Source organism: Leiobunum rupestre, chromosome 4 (assembly GCF_980474605.1).
Source record: "Leiobunum rupestre chromosome 4, qqLeiRupe1.1.hap1, whole genome shotgun sequence".
Lineage (NCBI taxonomy): Eukaryota > Metazoa > Arthropoda > Arachnida > Opiliones > Sclerosomatidae > Leiobunum > Leiobunum rupestre.
The window spans coordinates 66,801,851-66,822,307 of NC_143387.1; the positions used below are offsets into that span (position 1 = coordinate 66,801,851).

Consider the following 20,457-nt stretch of genomic DNA (forward strand, 5'->3'; position numbering starts at 1 on the left):
CCCTCCAATCGTAGTGGTATTGTTTTTCCCTCCGTCCCTCCGTCTGAAGACTATCGCTCCAACACTTTTCCCTCCGTCCCTCCACCCTCCAATCGTAGTGGTATTGTTTTTCCCTCCGTCCCTCCGGCTGAAGACTATCGCTCCAACACTTTTCCCTCCGTCCCTCCACCCTCCAATCGTAGTGGTATTGTTTTTCCCTCCGTCCCTCCGTCTGAAGACTATCGCTCCAACACTTTTCCCTCCGTCCCTCCACCCTCCAATCGTAGTGGTATTGTTTTTCCCTCCGTCCCTCCGTCTGAAGACTATCGCTCCAACACTTTTCCCTCCGTCCCTCCACCCTCCAATCGTAGTGGTATTGTTTTTCCCTCCGTCCCTCCGTCTGAAGACTATCGCTCCAACACTTTTCCCTCCGTCCCTCCACCCTCCAATCGTAGTGGTATTGTTTTTCCCTCCGTCCCTCCGTCTGAAGACTATCGCTCCAACACTTTTCCCTCCGTCCCTCCACCCTCCAATCGTAGTGGTATTGTTTTTCCCTCCGTCCCTCCGGCTGAAGACTATCGCTCCAACACTTTTCCCTCCGTCCCTCCACCCTCCAATCGTAGTGGTATTGTTTTTCCCTCCGTCCCTCCGTCTGAAGACTATCGCTCCAACACTTTTCCCTCCGTCCCTCCACCCTCCAATCGTAGTGGTATTGTTTTTCCCTCCGTCCCTCCGTCTGAAGACTATCGCTCCAACACTTTTCCCTCCGTCCCTCCACCCTCCAATCGTAGTGGTATTGTTTTTCCCTACGTCCCTCCGTCTGAAGACTATCGCTCCAACACTTTTCCCTCCGTCCCTCCACCCTCCAATCGTAGTGGTATTGTTTTTCCCTCCGTCCCTCCGTCTGAAGACTATCGCTCCAACACTTTTCCCTCCGTCCCTCCACCCTCCAATCGTAGTGGTATTGTTTTTCCCTCCGTCCCTCCGGCTGAAGACTATCGCTCCAACACTTTTCCCTCCGTCCCTCCACCCTCCAATCGTAGTGGTATTGTTTTTCCCTCCGTCCCTCCGTCTGAAGACTATCGCTCCAACACTTTTCCCTCCGTCCCTCCACCCTCCAATCGTAGTGGTATTGTTTTTCCCTACGTCCCTCCGTCTGAAGACTATCGCTCCAACACTTTTCCCTCCGTCCCTCCACCCTCCAATCGTAGTGGTATTGTTTTTCCCTCCGTCCCTCCGTCTGAAGACTATCGCTCCAACACTTTTCCCTCCGTCCCTCCACCCTCCAATCGTAGTGGTATTGTTTTTCCCTCCGTCCCTCCGGCTGAAGACTATCGCTCCAACACTTTTCCCTCCGTCCCTCCACCCTCCAATCGTAGTGGTATTGTTTTTCCCTCCGTCCCTCCGTCTGAAGACTATCGCTCCAACACTTTTCCCTCCGTCCCTCCACCCTCCAATCGTAGTGGTATTGTTTTTCCCTCCGTCCCTCCGTCTGAAGACTATCGCTCCAACACTTTTCCCTCCGTCCCTCCACCCTCCAATCGTAGTGGTATTGTTTTTCCCTACGTCCCTCCGTCTGAAGACTATCGCTCCAACACTTTTCCCTCCGTCCCTCCACCCTCCAATCGTAGTGGTATTGTTTTTCCCTCCGTCCCTCCGTCTGAAGACTATCGCTCCAACACTTTTCCCTCCGTCCCTCCACCCTCCAATCGTAGTGGTATTGTTTTTCCCTCCGTCCCTCCGGCTGAAGACTATCGCTCCAACACTTTTCCCTCCGTCCCTCCACCCTCCAATCGTAGTGGTATTGTTTTTCCCTCCGTCCCTCCGGCTGAAGACTATCGCTCCAACACTTTTCCCTCCGTCCCTCCACCCTCCAATCGTAGTGGTATTGTTTTTCCCTCCGTCCCTCCGGCTGAAGACTATCGCTCCAACACTTTTCCCTCCGTCCCTCCACCCTCCAATCGTAGTGGTATTGTTTTTCCCTCCGTCCCTCCGTCTGAAGACTATCGCTCCAACACTTTTCCCTCCGTCCCTCCACCCTCCAATCGTAGTGGTATTGTTTTTCCCTACGTCCCTCCGTCTGAAGACTATCGCTCCAACACTTTTCCCTCCGTCCCTCCACCCTCCAATCGTAGTGGTATTGTTTTTCCCTACGTCCCTCCGTCTGAAGACTATCGCTCCAACACTTTTCCCTCCGTCCCTCCACCCTCCAATCGTAGTGGTATTGTTTTTCCCTCCGTCCCTCCGTCTGAAGACTATCGCTCCAACACTTTTCCCTCCGTCCCTCCACCCTCCAATCGTAGTGGTATTGTTTTTCCCTCCGTCCCTCCGGCTGAAGACTATCGCTCCAACACTTTTCCCTCCGTCCCTCCACCCTCCAATCGTAGTGGTATTGTTTTTCCCTCCGTCCCTCCGGCTGAAGACTATCGCTCCAACACTTTTCCCTCCGTCCCTCCACCCTCCAATCGTAGTGGTATTGTTTTTCCCTTCATCCCTCCGGAGTAATCGTTCACTCCTCTAATAAATCCCTTGTGACTCTGCAAAATTGGAGGTATTTATCAGGCTCTCCGAACTTATGGAAGTTCTCTCCGGAGTTGCGGAGTTTTTTGGCGTTCCCTCCGGAACTCCGGAGTTTTGCCCATCTATGCTTTAAAGTGGGAGTTTTGTCAGTGTCGTCAACCAAAATGAAATTTCGGAAATTTGTCCTTTGATCAGAGTATAATGCCGGCGGCAGCGATAATGGCGCCTGCCTAAAAAAGAACGGGTTGGTCGAATGGACCCGCGAAGTCCTTCCTACAACAAGTAAAGCAATGAAAGAGCTGATTTAGGAGAAGAGCGCTTTCTATAAGAAAAGAAAACGCTCTTAGATTAATTTCGACTAGAGATCTAAGCGACAGACGAAAGAGTGTTTGCATTAGGCGGGGGGGGGGGGAAGCGCTAAGCCTGTAGACTACTCCTTTCTCTTAAACCCCCCCCCCCCCGTCCATCGTCGGAAGATTGAGCTGAATCTTAGTTAAAAAATAAAGCCGACGAAGTGAAAGATAGAAATCGCGTGGTTACAGCGGTGGGGCAGAAATTGCGAACTATACTCGGAAGAAGAAAAAAGCGCTTAGCTTTGGATTATTAATAGGAGAAGCCTGTTTCGTCCATTAGTGAAATGACGGATTTCGGGTGGGGTGCCGGGTGGCGGAAAGGTCTAATAGATTTGGCGGGAAGAAAAAGGCTTGGATTAAATGATCTCTCATAGTACTAATAATTTAATAAAGTGCCAAGTCAAGTTATTCGGAAATACTCGGATTTGAGTACGCGATGCAACAATTGCTACGCACGTGTTTAGAAAAGCTGGTGCGAAACGGGGACTACACTTTGATCTTAGCTAAAAAAAACAATAATTGCATGTCAAAATAATTATCTTATACCAAGTCATCAATTTTCCTTGATGCGAAAATGTACTATACTTTGATCTCAGCCCATCGAAGCTTTTTATTAAATTATAAAATAAATTTTATGTAAAATCAATTATTTTTTGATGTGAAGAAATACTACACTTTGATCTTAGCCAAACGTCAAAGAACGTATTATTAAATTTCCCAAAAAAAAAGATTATTTGATACCAAGTCATCTATTTCCCTTGATGAAAAAGAACGTTGATCTTAGACGAACGATGAAGAAGTGTATTATTAAATTACAAAAAAATATTATTTTATACGAAGTCCATTATTTTTATGCTTAGCCAAACGACGAAAAATCTTAAATTATTAAATTAAAAAATATTATTTTAATAATCAGCTAGGCTAATACCTTAGGCCCACGTCATCTAGCGACTTTTAATGTCTTTAAATCAGGTGGACCGTGGCCGGCTATACAAAGTCCATTATTTTTAGTGCTAAAAGGTATTACTTTGATCTTAGCCAAATGACAAAGAAGCTAATTATTAAATTCCCAAAATTATATGTTTTATACAAAGTCATCTAAACCAAGTATTTTAGAGGTTTCTATCTTGGAGGAATAACGTCTACCCTGGAGTAGAAAAGGGGGAAAACATCTGTGGCAGGGAAAAATTCCCAGCACGCTCTTCGGGCGGTTGACTTCACTTACAGTGCAGCCACCTACATTCCAAAAAAGACGTTTTTTTGTTTATTCGTATCAAAAATGGAGATTTTTTTTTGGGTTTTCTGGGGGGATCATTTATTGGTCTTACTTTAAAAAATTATTAAAAATGTATTTTCATGATCATACTTATAGTCAGGCATCAAAGAGAACACGTCAAGGTAATTATACTTTATACTACAATTTAAAGTTAGGATTGTCTTATAGCAGACGCGAGTGATGCGACTTTCACAAAAAATCCAGATGGCAGCTAAAGCAGACGTACACCACGATACCGAGGGCTTCTGGGTAAATTCTAACGCCTAACGTGGGAGAGAGCGCTCGTATTGCCCGATTAAGAATATTCTACTCCAGGGTAGACGTTATTCCTCCAAGTTTCTATCAACAATTATGTTGTCCAAAAACTCACAAAATTACAGAAAGAACTTTAAAAATATATCAGTTGATGTTAGTTATCGCGTAATGACAGGGCATACACAAATAAGTTCGAATTAACTCAGAGGCGTAGTGAGGGGGGCGGGGGGGGGGCATACGCCCCGGGCGCCGACGGTCAGAGGGGCGCCAAAAAGGCGCCTAAAGTATTAAAGCGGATATTGGAAACTGGGCGCCAAATAACCTCACTACGCCACTTATTAACTATCGTAGAACTTAGCTTTTAGGTATATTTGTCCTTAAGGTTGCTTAAGATTCGACATAAGGTAGGCTTATAATTCTATCTAGATTTCGGTGATGATCAAAGGGAAGTTTAATCTGACTGCATCCTCGTGATAGTATATTACAGAAAGATTGGTTCCGTTAATTTATTATATAGTATAATTTTTTTATTAAATTTCCCAAGGGTGAAATTAATTTAATTAATTTAATTAATTAGTTCCTCGTAAGTTCACTATTGACTAATATTTCTCAAAATTTAATTAATTGAGCGTATTCTTATTTGCTAATTATGGGATTTATAACCTATAAAATTATTTTTTAACTTAATTTTATTTCTTTGGAATAATATAATTTATTATAATATTTTAATGTATATAATTTTTTTATAAATAATTTAATTTGTTATAATAATTTAATGTTTATATTTTTACTTCTTATTTTATTTCTAATTTCTTTTTAAAAGTCTTTATATAAAAAAGAGGATAAGCCGTCAACTTTATGAACAGTGCTTCGTTTCGTCAAGGTTTCTTGGCAGTGCTCTCAAAGTATTAAGAATTTTCCGTTTAAACTTATATGGTTCTTTGCTTAACCTCTCTCGGTACGCCCGCAAAATTTGTTATGTATGGAGGAATTTTAATGGTTCTTTGTCGTTTGATAGAAGTGCTGGTAGATATAATCTTGCAAGAACATAACAAAAACGCGACTTCATTGAATATGGTATATCGAAATATTGAGGCTTTGAATTTAAATGGAAATTTTCAAAATGTTCACAGGGAAACCAACATAGAGTGAATCCCTTAGAGGTTCAAATTTAAGACATTTATTTATACTAGATGGAGCCAATTCAAACATTTCGACGGGAAGGGAATAAACACTGTTTTATTACAAAAACAACTTCAAACACCGTTTTAAATAAGTAGCGGCTTTAGTGTAGTACCCGTATGGCACGATAGATGTCGTTATCGGCAGCGCATCCAACGAGGTGTAATAAATCCTATTGGTTTAAAATTTCCAAAGCTTACGGACGGAGACTAATTAACTGAATAATATTTGAAACGGACGTCATTGTTCAAGTACTTCTCTCTCGAGCTTAATATGTTCACCGTCTTATGAATTTTAATCGTAAATCCATAATCAGCTAGGCTAATACCCAAGGCACCACTTTAGGCCTAAGTCATCAAGCGACTTTCAATGCCTTTAAACAGGTGGCTGGGTTAGAATTCGTAGGAGGATGGTGGCAAGCCCTTCATGTCACGCGAGCCAACAGCTTCCTACACTCACTATTACCGTTAACCTAGCTGCAAGTTTTTACGGAAAGGGGAAACCGTAGAACTCAGGAAAAAACCCCTTTAACCAGTGAGGAGAGAACTTGCAAACTCTACGCAGAAGGAGTGGTTTCGAGTTTGCATCCATATAGTGCCACAAGCTGGAATCAAACCCGGCTCCTCTTGTTGCGAGATGAAAGTGCCACTTCTCCACCCCTTCATATAATTATAATACACTTTTCTATTGTACAAAATTAAGTTATAATGTGAAAATGTACACACCTACATTATGTTTATCAACAGATATTAAGTAGATTAATAACTTTTAGCAGCGTTACGAGCCAGGTGATAAAATCAAAGTATTTCGCGTTGCGACTACGATAGGGGGTGATACTTTACTTGGTTTTTTTTTGGGTTTTATTTGGAGTCGCCATTTGCTTTAATGTATTTTTAATTCCCACTTAGGAAAATTATATTTTTCAGCGGTTTTATTAGATAATTTAAAACATGTACTGTTAGAGCCATCTAGTAACACTTGGGGTATTTAAAAATTGACCTCTAATGGCTTTACCCTCGTGATGGACCTTCTCCCTGGTCAAATGAGTCAAATACGGACCATATCGCGATGATACCTGAGAGCCATGGACCACCACACCAGTTGGGTCAAACGCGTCGAAACCCTTAGATCGTTCGTACGGCTGTGGCCACGCGCGTGGTAATGCTAAGACTGCTTCCCAATGGACCAAGATCGTTGAGAGGGCAGTACGTGAAAATTCTACCATCAAATGGCGACAAGAAATTGCTAATGATCGCAGCCTCGCCTTGTATGACCAGGAGGAGAGGGTGGGAGTTGAGCCTTTTTACAATAATGACCGTCCCAGTCATCTACTCTTTGTCGCTCGATCGGAGCTCTCCCAACTGCCACGAGATTTACCGATATCTTTGGAGGGATTCCGGAATGTTCTCTTCGCGGTGTCCACGTTTCGCGAATGTGAGAACAGATTATATTTACGCGGGAGAATTAGATAGGTCAGACGAGTGCGGGGCTTTTTGACCAGGGCTAGGGTCGGGATGCGCGGAATGGCAAGACTCGGACGTCGCCAAAAGCATTCTCGCTCGATGGGGAGGTCTCCGAATAAAGCCATTTCAAGAAGCGCGATCTGATATCTTCCTTATTAAAGAACTTTCATGTCGTTTGGCCGGCTCCTCACTTCAGTGTCGTAAACTTGAAATTCTATTTTAAATTTTAATTTCAATATTGTAAATATTTTGAAGTTCATTGGTAATTCACTATCGAGAAAGTGTAGTTTTTGTTTTTATTTAATCCTGCTCCAGTATTTGGATTCCTCCCTGATTTAAAAGGGATTTGTACAAAAAACATAGAGCAAATAAATATTCATTCATTCGTTCATGTATCCGAGGTATGGGTTACAATACCAAGTGGGTCAAGAGGCTCGAGTACTTGGATAGAGAATTTGGCTGCGCGACATCCAGGTCTGGTGGGGACGACTTAAGAACGTGGTATAACCTCGTAGACAAGTCCGTGGAAATAAAATCCCAAGAAAAATGGCACAGCGATTTGAACAAACAACAAAGCCTTAGCACTTATTGAAATAAAGAAAATACATCGATGGAGCTCTGCTATTCTAACTCATCCACAAGCTGACTCCTGTTCCAAGCTAGATCAGGTGCTTTACCAACTGCATCGAGATTGACAACCATTTTTTTGTGATGGGCCAGGTTTCTGTCCCATGCGCGAGGATTTATGGAAAGATTAATATAATTATGCACCTACCTGAATATCGCGAAGAACGTGAACTGTTGGATACGTTCGGTAGTAATGGCCTTATGCTCTAAGCGCGTCTCGGTTATACGGACTGTAAAAATAGCAGCCAAGTACTTTTAAAAAAGTGGGAGTAAAAGCGACCTAAGAAAGATATGTGACTGACTCATGTTTTCCCTCTCTGTACAGAAGAGATTGGTTTTGTAAATATGGTTTATATAAATATGTAGTTAATTGTAAATAAACTTTGTAACTCACAAACTTTAAAAAATTTAAATGTTCTTCCCTGATTTAAAAGGGATGCTAGTTAGAGCAAGGATCCTATATGTTAGAAGGATAGGTAGCCCTCCGGCCAGCCCGTGTTTTCAAAACGCCGGCAGCGCCGTCGATATTAAGAGAGCCTTTAAACGTGGGACATGTTGTTTCTATTCCCTCAAGGTCAAATTTTGGCGGTGCTTCCTCCATGTTTGGTCCTTGACGGAATCTAAAGACGGATTCTCTATCGCGCATGACCCACCGACGGCGCTGCCATTTTTCGTCCCTCGCCTCATATCCTTCTAACATATAGGATCCTTGGTTAGAGTTAATATAATTCATCATTAATCAGGATAGGGTTTCTAAGGCACGCACCATGGCCTAAATCCCCAAAAAACATGACCTGTTTGCGAACAAATAAAGGATGCCCCAAGGAAGACATAAGCATTCCAGGCCGTTTGTCCTTTTGAAAGTGTCGCGGTAAATAACGCGGCAAGAATTTCGCTCGTCGGTATGACTGAATACGCTTAAAAGAAAAAGGGACGCGCTATCACGATGGACAAAGTTTCTCGAAAAAATGGCCGTCAATTTTCTTAATACGATATAGGGCCTTTTAAAAGAAAAATAAAGGAGACAAAAGTGGATCGTTCCCGGAGCCTTCATTCCTTTTCAAAGAACAGGGACGACGCAGTCGCCGCTAATAGCGACGCCAGCGGGAGGCCAGAACTCTTTGGCCAAGCTGTCGCATTTTTGTCTGCCCGTAAAAACAGTCGCGTGACTCGAAATAAGGGTCTTTTTCACCCCGCTCCCGTACAATACCACCGGCCGCACCGTTGGCCGTTTCTCTTTGATAGAAATTACCATAAAATACCGAAACTTTGGCCCGTTAGACGCCCTCCCACTAAGGATCCAAATTTGGGCGTCCTCCTACGCGTCAAGATTCTTCTTTTGTCAAATGGGGACTTTTTTCTACCGGCCCTTTTTACTCTTACTTTCTTTCTTTCGGGTAAGGGTCCTTTTTAATTCTTGGCCTCAAGTTTAGCGGGATAACGGTATGGTTAAAATTCTTCGGACAACTTGGAGCGCGCTTGACAATCCGGTGGGTGGTGATTTCTGACCCAGAATGGAAGGAATAGGTTTCGAACATACCCTTCCTTCTGACTAGCGGTACCTCGTCTACCATCCATTTTACCCTTTGGTGCCTTTGACCACGCTGTCTGGGGATCCTTGTCTCCGTAATAAAATATTGCAAAAAGAGGATCTTTTTTCTGCCACTTGAACGTCTCCCTCCCTTTCTGTGCTCGCTCGCTCTTGACACGCTTGACTCTTATTACAAAAAGGATTCCTCCTTCGGCCGCGTCTTTACTTTAGCCAAGTTTACTTTAAGAGCCGTTTATTTGGACACGGACTAGCCTGACTTCCTTCGAGTAATAACACTAAAGAGTCGACGCTAAATGGTTATTGGACAGTCAATTGTATAACTATCGACTTTAGTTTGATTTAGACCTTAATTTAAGTTGCTAAAATCAAAATGAGACTATATAGACGAATAGAAAAAAACATTCAAATATTGTAACCATCGAAAACTGGGTCTAGAGGAAATCTTAAAGGGAAGGGACACCGTGATTGGTTTGCTTTAGATCGTAGTACACGCATGCGCATTTACGATTTTTATGTTTTTATTTAATTACACATGGCTGCCTTCAAAACATATCCACGACAGGATCTTAGTCATTGATCTCTTATAGCGTTTTCCATTTGATGGCTCAAGATTCACTCCGTATCTGTCACTGACGTCATAGATCTCGCCCCAATCGACTAGAGTAAAACTGCAAATGGAACATTCCATGAATATATTCCCACGTTTTGTTGTTTTTCGTCTGTTTGTAATTTTAATTTTCGCGTCTTGGTCTGCTTTTTTGCCCAAAAAATCTAAAAAGAACACGCAAAAATTTGCTCCGATCTCGATCTCGATCCGTTGATCTGTCGAAATCGGCAGATCGGTTTCGGGCGATCTCGGAGCAGCCGAGAGCTGGAAATGGAACACGCGAAACTTGATCGGAGCAGATCCGAGCACGCAAATGGAACATAAAATATTTGTCAGAGCGATCTAGAGCGCTCGAGAGCAGTCAAATGGAACAAACAAAACCTTCCTTTGGGAAGAGTACTGGCGAGCTTGTTTATTTTTTTTAGCCGTCTATTAAATGTGCTTAGTGAATTCAAATATCTTGTTTGTTAAAGAGTAAGTTGCATATAACCTTTTGAAACACCCTGTATATTCTTTTTATCCATCATAACCTTCTAAGACACGTAATTGTGTGCCATAAAAAGTCCGTACGCTGCTAGCTGCAACTGTTAATACGCTCGCTATCTAGTTTTTGCCGGCAACCAAAAGCGGGCGGAGGGATAGCTTTCGGTCGGGAAGAAAATTCCATATTTATGGAGGATTAACAACAGTAGGGTTTAGCGGAATCTGGAGCTAGTTACGTTAAAACAAATGGTACCTAGAAGTAGCAGACGATATTTCGATTTAGTTTTTACTATCTTCAAGGGTTTTCAATCCGTTTAAAAATGTATAATTAATTTATAAATTCCAATAACTTTATGTATATTTCGTCGCTTGAAAACCCAAACCACTTAACTCTTTAGCGATCATTTAAAGTAAATTTGATTTAAGTACTTGAAGAGTAAGGCATGTCCTTTTTAAAAAGTTTTATCTTGACGAGTCATAGTCGCGGAAGACAGTGTTTTTCGTCATTGGTTTAAGAAATCATCTTAGATTGGAAATAGTTCATCATAGACAAAACCACATCATTCGAATTACGTGGCAGTAGCGGCTTTATGGGTTGCGTGGCCAGGGCCGTTTTATCCAATTGGCACAATGGGCACTGTGTCCAGGGCCTACGAAGGTTTGAATGGGCCAACGAAAGTCTATGGATCTGGAAAGGATCAAATGTTTGTGGATCAAACTTTGATACAAAATAGTTTTAATCCAGAAAGATTTAGCAAATTTGGAATCAAAATATTTTGTCCCAGCGCGATTTGTTAAAATTTTTATCCGAATTATTGTAATCCAATAAGATTTGATGGAGTTTTGTGCAAGATTTAATACAATTTTTTTGTCAATAATTAATTTCATTTGTATTTTATCCCCATTTAATCCGTTCAATTTTGATCATATCTGGATCAAATTTGGATAAATCATACTGGAAACTAAGCCAGCTATAAATATTAATTTCAACATGACACGTTGATCGGCCTTGCGAGGCCTTAGCTAGGCATTTGCCGAAACTGCCTATACATAAAAGCATAGGTTTTGGTTTTCTGTCGACGATTTATTTAAGAGAAGTGTCGGCTTTTCCCTGAACACCAGTGCACCGGTAAATTGTGTAAATTGTAAATAGTTATACATTCATCTGTTTTTTTACTACGCTTGTGTTAGTTTATCGTTTATATCGATAAGTATATTTGTGTCTAATTTATGATTATTATCTTTATCACTGCTTGTGAATCCTATTTTAAATCAGATTCCTCCCTGTTATAAAAGGGACTTTTGAAAAAGAAGCAAATAAATATTCATTCATTCATCGAGTGCGTTTATAGGTCAAAATTAGACCACATTTTAATTTTGGAATGTAGTACAACGTTCGGGAGAAAAACTTTCTTCGTGTCGTCCTCAAAGCTGAAAGGATTGACCTTTTTTGACCCCCTGCCGGCATAGGGGCGGGAATGGTGACGTTATCTTGTAAAATCTCGAGTCTAGACGTAAACTTTCCAACTCTCCTTTTAATCCAAACAGTTTTATTTATACCCAAACTAAAACGAAAGAAAATAAAATATAGTCGTATAAGGAAAAAAAGTCTTAAAAGTCCTTCTTATCTGTGAAGCGCGAAACACTTTTCTCTAAGATTTTTCTCTCCAAGTTTGGCACTTTTTCTTTCAGGGTGGTTGGCGCTAAAGGGAGTCCAGGGCTCTCTTGGCGCTAAAGGGAGTCCAGGGCTCTCTTGGCGCGCGAACCCGATAGTCGCTGGAAATCAAAACCTCTCTGGAAAGAGTTTTCAAGTTCTCCACGCTCTCCCTGGGAACTGACAAATCCAATTAAACTCAATGACGCCGTACCTTTTGGCAATTAAGCGAAATATTATAAAAATCTTGGGCGCGATATCTCTTCCAGCTTCCACTGACGATTCCGGTGGTCCTCTCGCGTGGCGAACTTCCATTTACCGTTATTAATGCGTTGGGATAAATTGGATACGGTCGGGTTCACACTGACAGCTTCTGAAATTTCTACACCCTTTCCCCTTAAAAGATATCGCTTAAGATAGTGTCCTCCGCTGATATCTTCGAGACCATAATGGGATCTAGTTTGCGAGTTTCGGCTGACTGCTAGTTTTAAGCCATCTTTTGCCCGCTGTTTTGGATTCTAATTAGGTGGCGCCCAGAAGTATGTGATATCACTCTTTGGGAGAAGAATACATTTCCCTATTTTCCTAATGTTACTTACTTTAAAAATGGGCCTGATGTTTCAAATTATCGTTAGGAAGTTAAATTAGTTCTTAATACATTACATAGGGTAAATATGGTTTTAACTAACGAGGAGTGTACCCGAGGTGTAAATCACCGATTTTGATGAAACTCGGGGGGTATGTAGACCTTGGGGTAACATGAATTTTCACCAAGGGAAAAGTTACGCTGGGCTTCCGTTTTGCTATGGCAACCGAAAATGTTTTTGACAACATAAAATGAAAAAAATCTTCATTTAAAAAAGCATGGGATTTTCTCGGTTTCAACTAAAATGCTAAATTTGAACAATTTTGGGTGAAATTCATCAAGTAGCCCCCATGTGAAACCGAGAAAATCCCATGCTTTTTTAAATGCAGATTTTTTAATTTTAAGTTGTCCAAAACATTTTCGGTTGCCATAGCAAAACGGAAGCCAGCGTAACTTTTCGCTTGGTGAAAATTCATGTTACCCCAAGGTCTACATACCCCCCGAGTTTCATCAAAATCGGTGATTTACGCCTCGGGTACACTCCTCGTAAGTAAATATCTCTATACAATTTAATTTTCACATTTTACTAGAAGTTTTAATAAATATTTCATATAGGCTATTAAAATGAAACAAGCACATTTGCCTGGTAGATTGAAATCCAATTGGAAGCGAATGTTTCGAGGGAATAACATTCACAGCTATGGACTGATTCATATTTATTCGTTAGAGTTATATTATTGGGTTGATTAATACTTTATATTATATTATTAAAACATTGTTCTCCACAAATCAGTTTAAAGGAGTTGTGCTCTTCCAAGGAACAGATATAGTGTATTGGGAAATATATATTTCTTGAATCGTTTTCGACATTTTTGGAATCATTTTAAAATAAAAAATAAATATATTTTTAAATGTTTGTTAATAAATTCCATTGAGTTTTCTTTCGTTTTGCAAATTGATATGCATATTTATCAATTGGAATTAATACATATTTTTAGTTCTGACCCTTCAAACTGTAGTCGTAATCGGATCAAAATCCATTATATTTATATCAAATCTCCAACAATTATTACTTAAATCGTTTCGGCCATGATGTCGTATTGTAGAGCCTACCGAAGGGGTAGCCATTTAAGAAATCTGGTGTACCAACCGTGAGAAATCGAAATAATTATTTCCGGAAATCTAGAAATTCACAAGAAATATAGGAAATATTGGAAATCCTGGATAAATGTAGGAAATATTGGAAATCCAGGATAAATATAGGAAATATTGTAAATCCAGGATAAATATAGGAAATATTGGAAATCTAGAGAAATTAACAGAAATATTAGAAATCTAGAGAAATAAACAGAAATATTGGAAATCTAGTGAAATAAACCGAAATCTTGGAAATCTAGAGAAATAAACAGAAATACTGGAAATCTAGATAAATAAACAGAAATATTGGAAATCTAGAGAAATAAACAGAAATCTTGGAAATCTAGAGAAATAAACCGAAATCTTGGAAATCTAGAGAAATAAACAGAAATATTGGAAATCTAGAGAAATAAACAGAAATACTGGAAATCTAGAGAAATAAACAGAATTATTGGAAATCTAGAGAAATAAACAGAATTATTGGAAATCTAGAGAAATAAACAGAAATATTGGAAATCTTGAGAAATAAACAGAAATATTTTCGATATTTCTGGAAATCTATAGAAATACAGAAGCAATATTAGAAATCTAAAGAAATCCAAATAAATATTAGAGATCTCGAGAAATTCAAAGAAATTTTAGAAATATCGAGAAATTCAAAGACATATTGGAAATATAGAGAAATAAATAGAAATATTTTCGAAACTTCTGGAAATCTAGAAATACAGGAGAAATATTAGAAATCTAGAGAAATCCAAAGAAATATTGGAAATTTAGAATAATAAACATGTATATTTTCGATATTTCTGGAAATCTAGTAATACAGGAGAAATATTAGAAATCTAGAGAAATGAACAGAAATAGTTTCGATATTACTGGAAATATAGAAATAAACGGAAATAGTTTCGATATTACTGGAAATATAGAAATAAACGGAAATATTTTCGATATTTCTTTAAATTGAGAAATAAACGGAAATATTTTCGATATTTCTGGAAATCGAGAAATCCAAAGAAATATACGAAATATTGGAAATCTACAGAAATAAACAGAAATATTTTTGATATTACTGGAAATCTAGAAATATCTTAAATATTTTTGAATTACTGGAAATCTAGAAATATCGGAAATATTTTTGAATTACTGGAAATCTTGAAATATCGGAAATATTTTTGAATTACTGGAAATATAGAAATATCGGAAATATTTTTGATATTACTGGAAATCTAGAAATATCGGAAATATTTTTGATATTACTGGAAATCTAGAAATATCGGAAATATTCGCAATATTTAAGAAATATCCGAAATATTTGGAGCTCAGAAATCTAGTTTACACTTTGTTTCGAAGGTGCATGTTCCATATTTATGACCCAGTTGGCTATACTCCTAACGTCAGAAATTTATTTTATACTTTTGGTGTTGCTAATTGCGCTTAAACGATTTTTGGGTAACTTAGTCTAGTGTTTATATGGCATGCTACAAGCCATCTAAGATTTGGCTTTTTTTTCCGTAAGAATATATTTTTCTTTACGCTCGCAAAACTTTTGTACGTGCCAAAGTTGAACGGAATCCAAGCATTAAGATTATAAGATTAGTTTGCGCTTTATTTTAGCAAGCGCGTGTCTAAGAATAATTTAAACTCGAAAACTTGCCCACCTACTTCATTGTTTTCGGGGTCTCGTACTTGGTTGTAATATAGCAATTAGAGTCGCGTGCATGACGCCGATTGTAGAGTTGAAATCTTACGGCTAAAGATTGTTCAGCGCTTAAATATCGTTGTAATATTCAATTGGGAAACGTATTTTCTAAAAGAGGTTTTCAGTGGATAGTGGCTGTGTCTTTTGCCTGCCATACGCAGCATTAAAAATAATAAATTAATCCCTGCACAAGTAAGACAGTGTCCTAAACAGTGAGGACGAGTTCCTCCCGAAATGTATCTTTCTATAATTACTCGTTTTATTCTTTTTCCAGCTGTGTAACCAAAATCCAGAATAAGAATGGCTTCTCTCAAGACTGATTCACAAATTGGTTTCAGGGAAACAAACTTTTAGCCTTAGACGTTAGATTTTTTATGTTTTAATTTATACAAAATGGAGCTATAGCTTAACTCTTTTGGCACACTCATTAAAAACATGTTACAATATTTTAATCAAGGCTTTTAGGTAAACACTATAAACAATATTTCAATTCCGGAAAATTTCGACGTGAAAAAAACAAGAAAAGATTTTATTTTCGCGTTTTATTAGATAATTTAAAATTGCCACAGGAATGGCCGACGAACAGATTTTCGGTTAAGTAATGGCTGGAAAAGAATAATTTTGGAGTCGGGTGTGCTCTTGAATGGATTTTCCCTCTGGTCGTGATTTGTTGTATAGGGAACGGAAATGTCGGTAACGGACAGCAATGGATTTCCCATCTGGTCGAAATACTTTGAATCGAGAAATTGATTTTCGGGAATGGATGGGAATGGTCGGGAATGGATTTTCCATCTGGTCGAAATACTTTGAATCAGGAATTGGGATTTCGGTAATGGTCGGGAATGGATTTTCCCTCTGGTCCCAATACTTTCTATCGGGAATGGAAATTTCGGTAATGATTGGTAATGGATTTTCCTTCTGGTGGCGATACTTTGAATGGGGGAATGGAATTTCGGTAATGATCGGAAATGGGTGGGAATGGTCAGGAATGTATTTTTCTTCTGGTCACAATACTTTCTATCGGGAATGGAAATTTCGGTAATGGTTGGTAATGGATTTTCCTTCTGGCGGCGATACTTTGAATGGGGAATGGAATTTCGGTAATGATCGGAAATGGGTGGGAATGGTCGGGAATGTATTTTTCTTCTGGTTGCGATAATTTAAATGGGGCCCCAAGGGTTCACAGTGTGCAATAACTGGTGGCTTTACCGGAGAGTCGGGGTTCGGCTCTCGCAACACATAAGGGTGGTGGCACACTGGGATGTGTTAGCCCTATCTCCACATCCGACTTCAGTCAGGTAGGGGCCGGAAACTGATTTGCGGTTCAGGCTAATGGAGAGGGTCCAGGCATTCTGGTAGCCAGCTGTGTGTATGAGGGGTTGCGGCCCTCACTTTCCCGCCTTTTGTGCCGGGTAGCGCTGGGTTGCATTGTGACCATCGTCGACTGGAGATGCTAGGGCATCCGCTTTTATTAACACAGCTGTGCGCGAAGTGAGAGGCTGGTCGTCTCATTGTGGCTCCTTTTGCTGGGTTGAGTGGCTCCCTCTGGCTACCTCTGGCGGTTTGGTCACCCGTTCGGGTTGTGGACGCTGGCGGTGCTAAGGGCTTGGTCTCAGGAGCAGCGGGCTATAAATCTGACTAACATGATACTTTAAATCGGTAATGAGAATTTCTGAAATGCTCGTTAAAAAGAGGAAATAAAAATTGTATTAAAAATGGAATGGGAATGGTTAAAAGACAAATATTTAAACGGAAAAGGGATTGGAATTAAATATCTTTTCAGAGGGAATTCCAATGTTACGGCGTCAAACGCACCTCTCTGGTACCGTATTTAATCTATCGCCAAAGAATTTACCGATTTATATTTTCCCAAATTTAACAATTTTATTTTATCGCGTCGAAATGTTAGTAACAAATTGAAAAGGGACTTAGTAACGGTCAAGTTTCCCCGTAGGGCTAATCGGCTGGCCTACAATCATTTCATTTATTGAAGCCCGTAAGCCGGATTTCTGAGATTTAATCTGCGGAGCTCCGAAAAGGCCGCTCTCAGGAATCCGTTCTTGCGTTAAATCGCAGCCTGCAGTTTCGAGTTTAGTCTCATTATCTCCGCCTGTATCCTATACGACGCATACTCCTACTAAACTCGCTGGCCGCATTCTAATAACTACGCGTCATATATATATACTCGGTAGATATCGCACCAGGATCTCCGCTTCGAAAAGCCTCACTAAGAGGCTCTGTATATATAGCCTATACCAAACTCGGGGAACTATTTCGGCCCTCGATGGAAATCCCTCTAGCGGGAAAACGTGGAAACAGAACGGGGGAGAAAGAGGGCATAAAATAGTATTGGTAACAGGCCATTTAATGGGCGATATCGACGGAGGGTAAGGGGGTCGCGACTCACTCTTGAATTATTGAATAAGCAATAAGCCGGTGCTGGTTTGGAAGCGGATAAATTTCCTATCTGCGCTTCCTTTCTGCCGCGTACCCACTCTCGAGATAAGCAAATCTGGCAAAATGTTAATATCCTGCTAGTTTCCAAAACTGCGCGGCGAAGGGGGTGTTTGCCTGGGATCGTAGGTACGGTGTACTAAACTTTCAAAAGCGACGAAATTTTGACACTTGGTTTTGTGCGTGCGTTGAAGGATGCAATTTTGTTCTTTGTCCAGAACTAGCCCGCACTCGGGAATATTGTTTGTCTCTAAACCTATTATACGTATAGATCAAAAGTAACATAATAACCGTAAGTATGACATTTTGCAAAAATTATAGTAAAAACTTTAGTTATTACCCAATCAAGGTTAAGTTCAGCACAGAGACCACTAGTGACTAAATATTCCAATAATTACTATATATAGGGACGTAGGGGCTAGGGTAGGAGGCTGTTGACTTGCCACGGAATGCCACCACCCTCCTACGCACCTACATGTTTAAAGGCTTTAAAAGTCGCTAGATGACTTTGGCCTATAAGGTGGTGCTTTGGGTATTAGCCTAGCTGTTGATTAATATTATTATTATTATTAACCTCTGCAAGTTTTTTTTGGAAAGTGGAAAACGAAGAACTTGGGGGGGGGGGGGGACACCTTTAACCAGTGGGAGGGGAACTTGAAAACTCTACGAGTTTTCACCCAGTGCGACAGTGTAGTAGGCTTTTTGATTCGCTTGGAGCACCGCGATATAAATTTCTGACCCACAGTCTGCGATCGACCCCGGCTCCTCTGGCTGCGAAGCAAAAGTGCTATCCACTTTGCCACCCCACCATATAGTTATTATAAAACTTTTTCGGTGGGGTGGTGGAGTGGTTCGGTAAGAAAATTACCATAAGGAAGAGTCATGCTTATTGTAATTATATTACTTACGATAGATACAAAATTTGTAAATGAACAAATTAATTTTCAAGAAATTGACGGTATTTCTGTTATTTTAAAAGTACTAAATATATTCGATCGACTGTCTAAAAATGTCGGGGAAAAAAATTTGGTAACGAAAAATCATAGGCATTTCGTTTACTTCCTGTCTGTGAAAGTCGAAAAAGGACAGAGCGGATATGGTTGATGGCCTCGTGGCGCGCCCTAATAGACGTATCTTGAACTGGGAATGGTTGGCGTACGCGAGAGGAAACCTAGTCGGGGAAAAACCAGCGCGGGGGAATTGTCGGAAGAGATAGAGGCAATTATCTCGGCTGGGAGAGACGCGCGACCAAAGTCAATTCCTCTCTTTCCAGTCTCCGCACTGGTGCCAAGTTTGCCACTCAATATTAGCGATGACGGTTATTTTGGCATTTGCGTCGCGGACTTTCGCCTTATAGTTTCCTTCCAGAACAGACAGATAGATACTGGGAAGCTATTACCAGAAGAAACTATACCGATGAGAGCCGGATGCTGGAGGTGACTTTCTGCAAACGACGCCCTCCTTGGATGACGGAATGCCCGGGGACCAGGCTGCTAATATCCGCGGGGAAATAACTGCGGCCCCAAAGTCGGATGGCGGAGGGATTTATCTTTGGCCGTGAAAAAAGTGTCCTCGCAGTTGCTTAATGGAGAAACTTGGAGATGTCTTCCTACGCGTCATTTTATCAACAGTGCGTTACGAGAAAACCAAGCTATCTTACCTGTCCCGTCTGCCCATTCCGAGCCTGCGAAACTGCCTAAATTAAGACGGAGACATAGTTTCTAATAAGACGTTGCAGATGTCGCTAGCAACCTACTTTACAACCTCATTTGTCTCCATTTTATTAAATTATACGTGGAAGAGTCTCTGTTTTGACTTCTTATTCTTATTAAGTCTTTTTACTTTATAAGATTAAAAGTTATAGTGTTTTCAAGAATGGCTGGCTGGATTTCTCGTGTTCATTTTCATTAAAAACTTACTTATTATTAACTTTCTTTAATGATTTATATTCAATTAGAGGTTTGAAATATGAAATCAGTGTGATTGCTTGGGAATTTTATAGGGCATGGCGTTCGGTTAAGAAATTTTCCGTTCATTTCTTTTATATCCATAACCGAAAATTATCCGAATAAAAACTTATTTGTTGCATATTAAATCGTATAATAGTCGCGAATAATATCCATAAATAAATAGTTAATCGAATTTTTTATGATTAATTGAAATTTTGGCGGTTAATTTATCCGTTTCTCCGAGTTCTAGAATTTCACCAAAGAACCACCTCAAAAGTATAATTTGCGTTGAGACAACTTGTTTTGGTTAAAGGGCTATCTTTCCGCAGTCAACGACAATTTTTTCTTTTATTTCTTACATAAAACTGAGCGTATCAAACGGTGATATAAAATTGCCCGACACCAGCTGTATCGTGGCAGAAAATAAAAGTAAAAAAAAGGGAAACAAAATACACAAATAAGCGCGAACGGTACAATCGTAATGTAATATTTATACGCTCCATTTCTTTCACTCACGTACGAAGTTCGATTAAAAACAGAAATATATAAAGTACAGCAGTCAGCCAGCCAGTAACGAGCGGCCAGCTATACCCAAGCTGACAGCCAGTCGACATCTGTTACCTTTCGTTAGAAAAAGCCACCGGGGATCTCTGATAATGTGTATTTTACGACGGAGAAGCT

General features: G+C 40.2%; 1 protein-coding gene and 1 long non-coding RNA gene across 3 annotated transcripts in view; one reads left to right on the forward strand and one right to left on the reverse strand.

Moving 5' to 3' along the window:
- The window catches only part of ASPP (Ankyrin-repeat, SH3-domain, and Proline-rich-region containing Protein), a 183,469-nt gene that overhangs the window by 19,014 nt on the left and 143,998 nt on the right, over positions 1-20,457 (forward strand). The gene's annotated exons all lie outside the window — the stretch shown is intronic.
- The window catches only part of LOC149948808 (uncharacterized), a 32,557-nt gene continuing 23,804 nt past the window's right edge, over positions 11,705-20,457 (reverse strand). The window contains exon 4 of the long non-coding RNA XR_016480704.1: positions 11,705-11,862. This is a non-coding gene — a long non-coding RNA (uncharacterized LOC149948808). The remainder of the gene's footprint in view (positions 11,863-20,457) is intronic.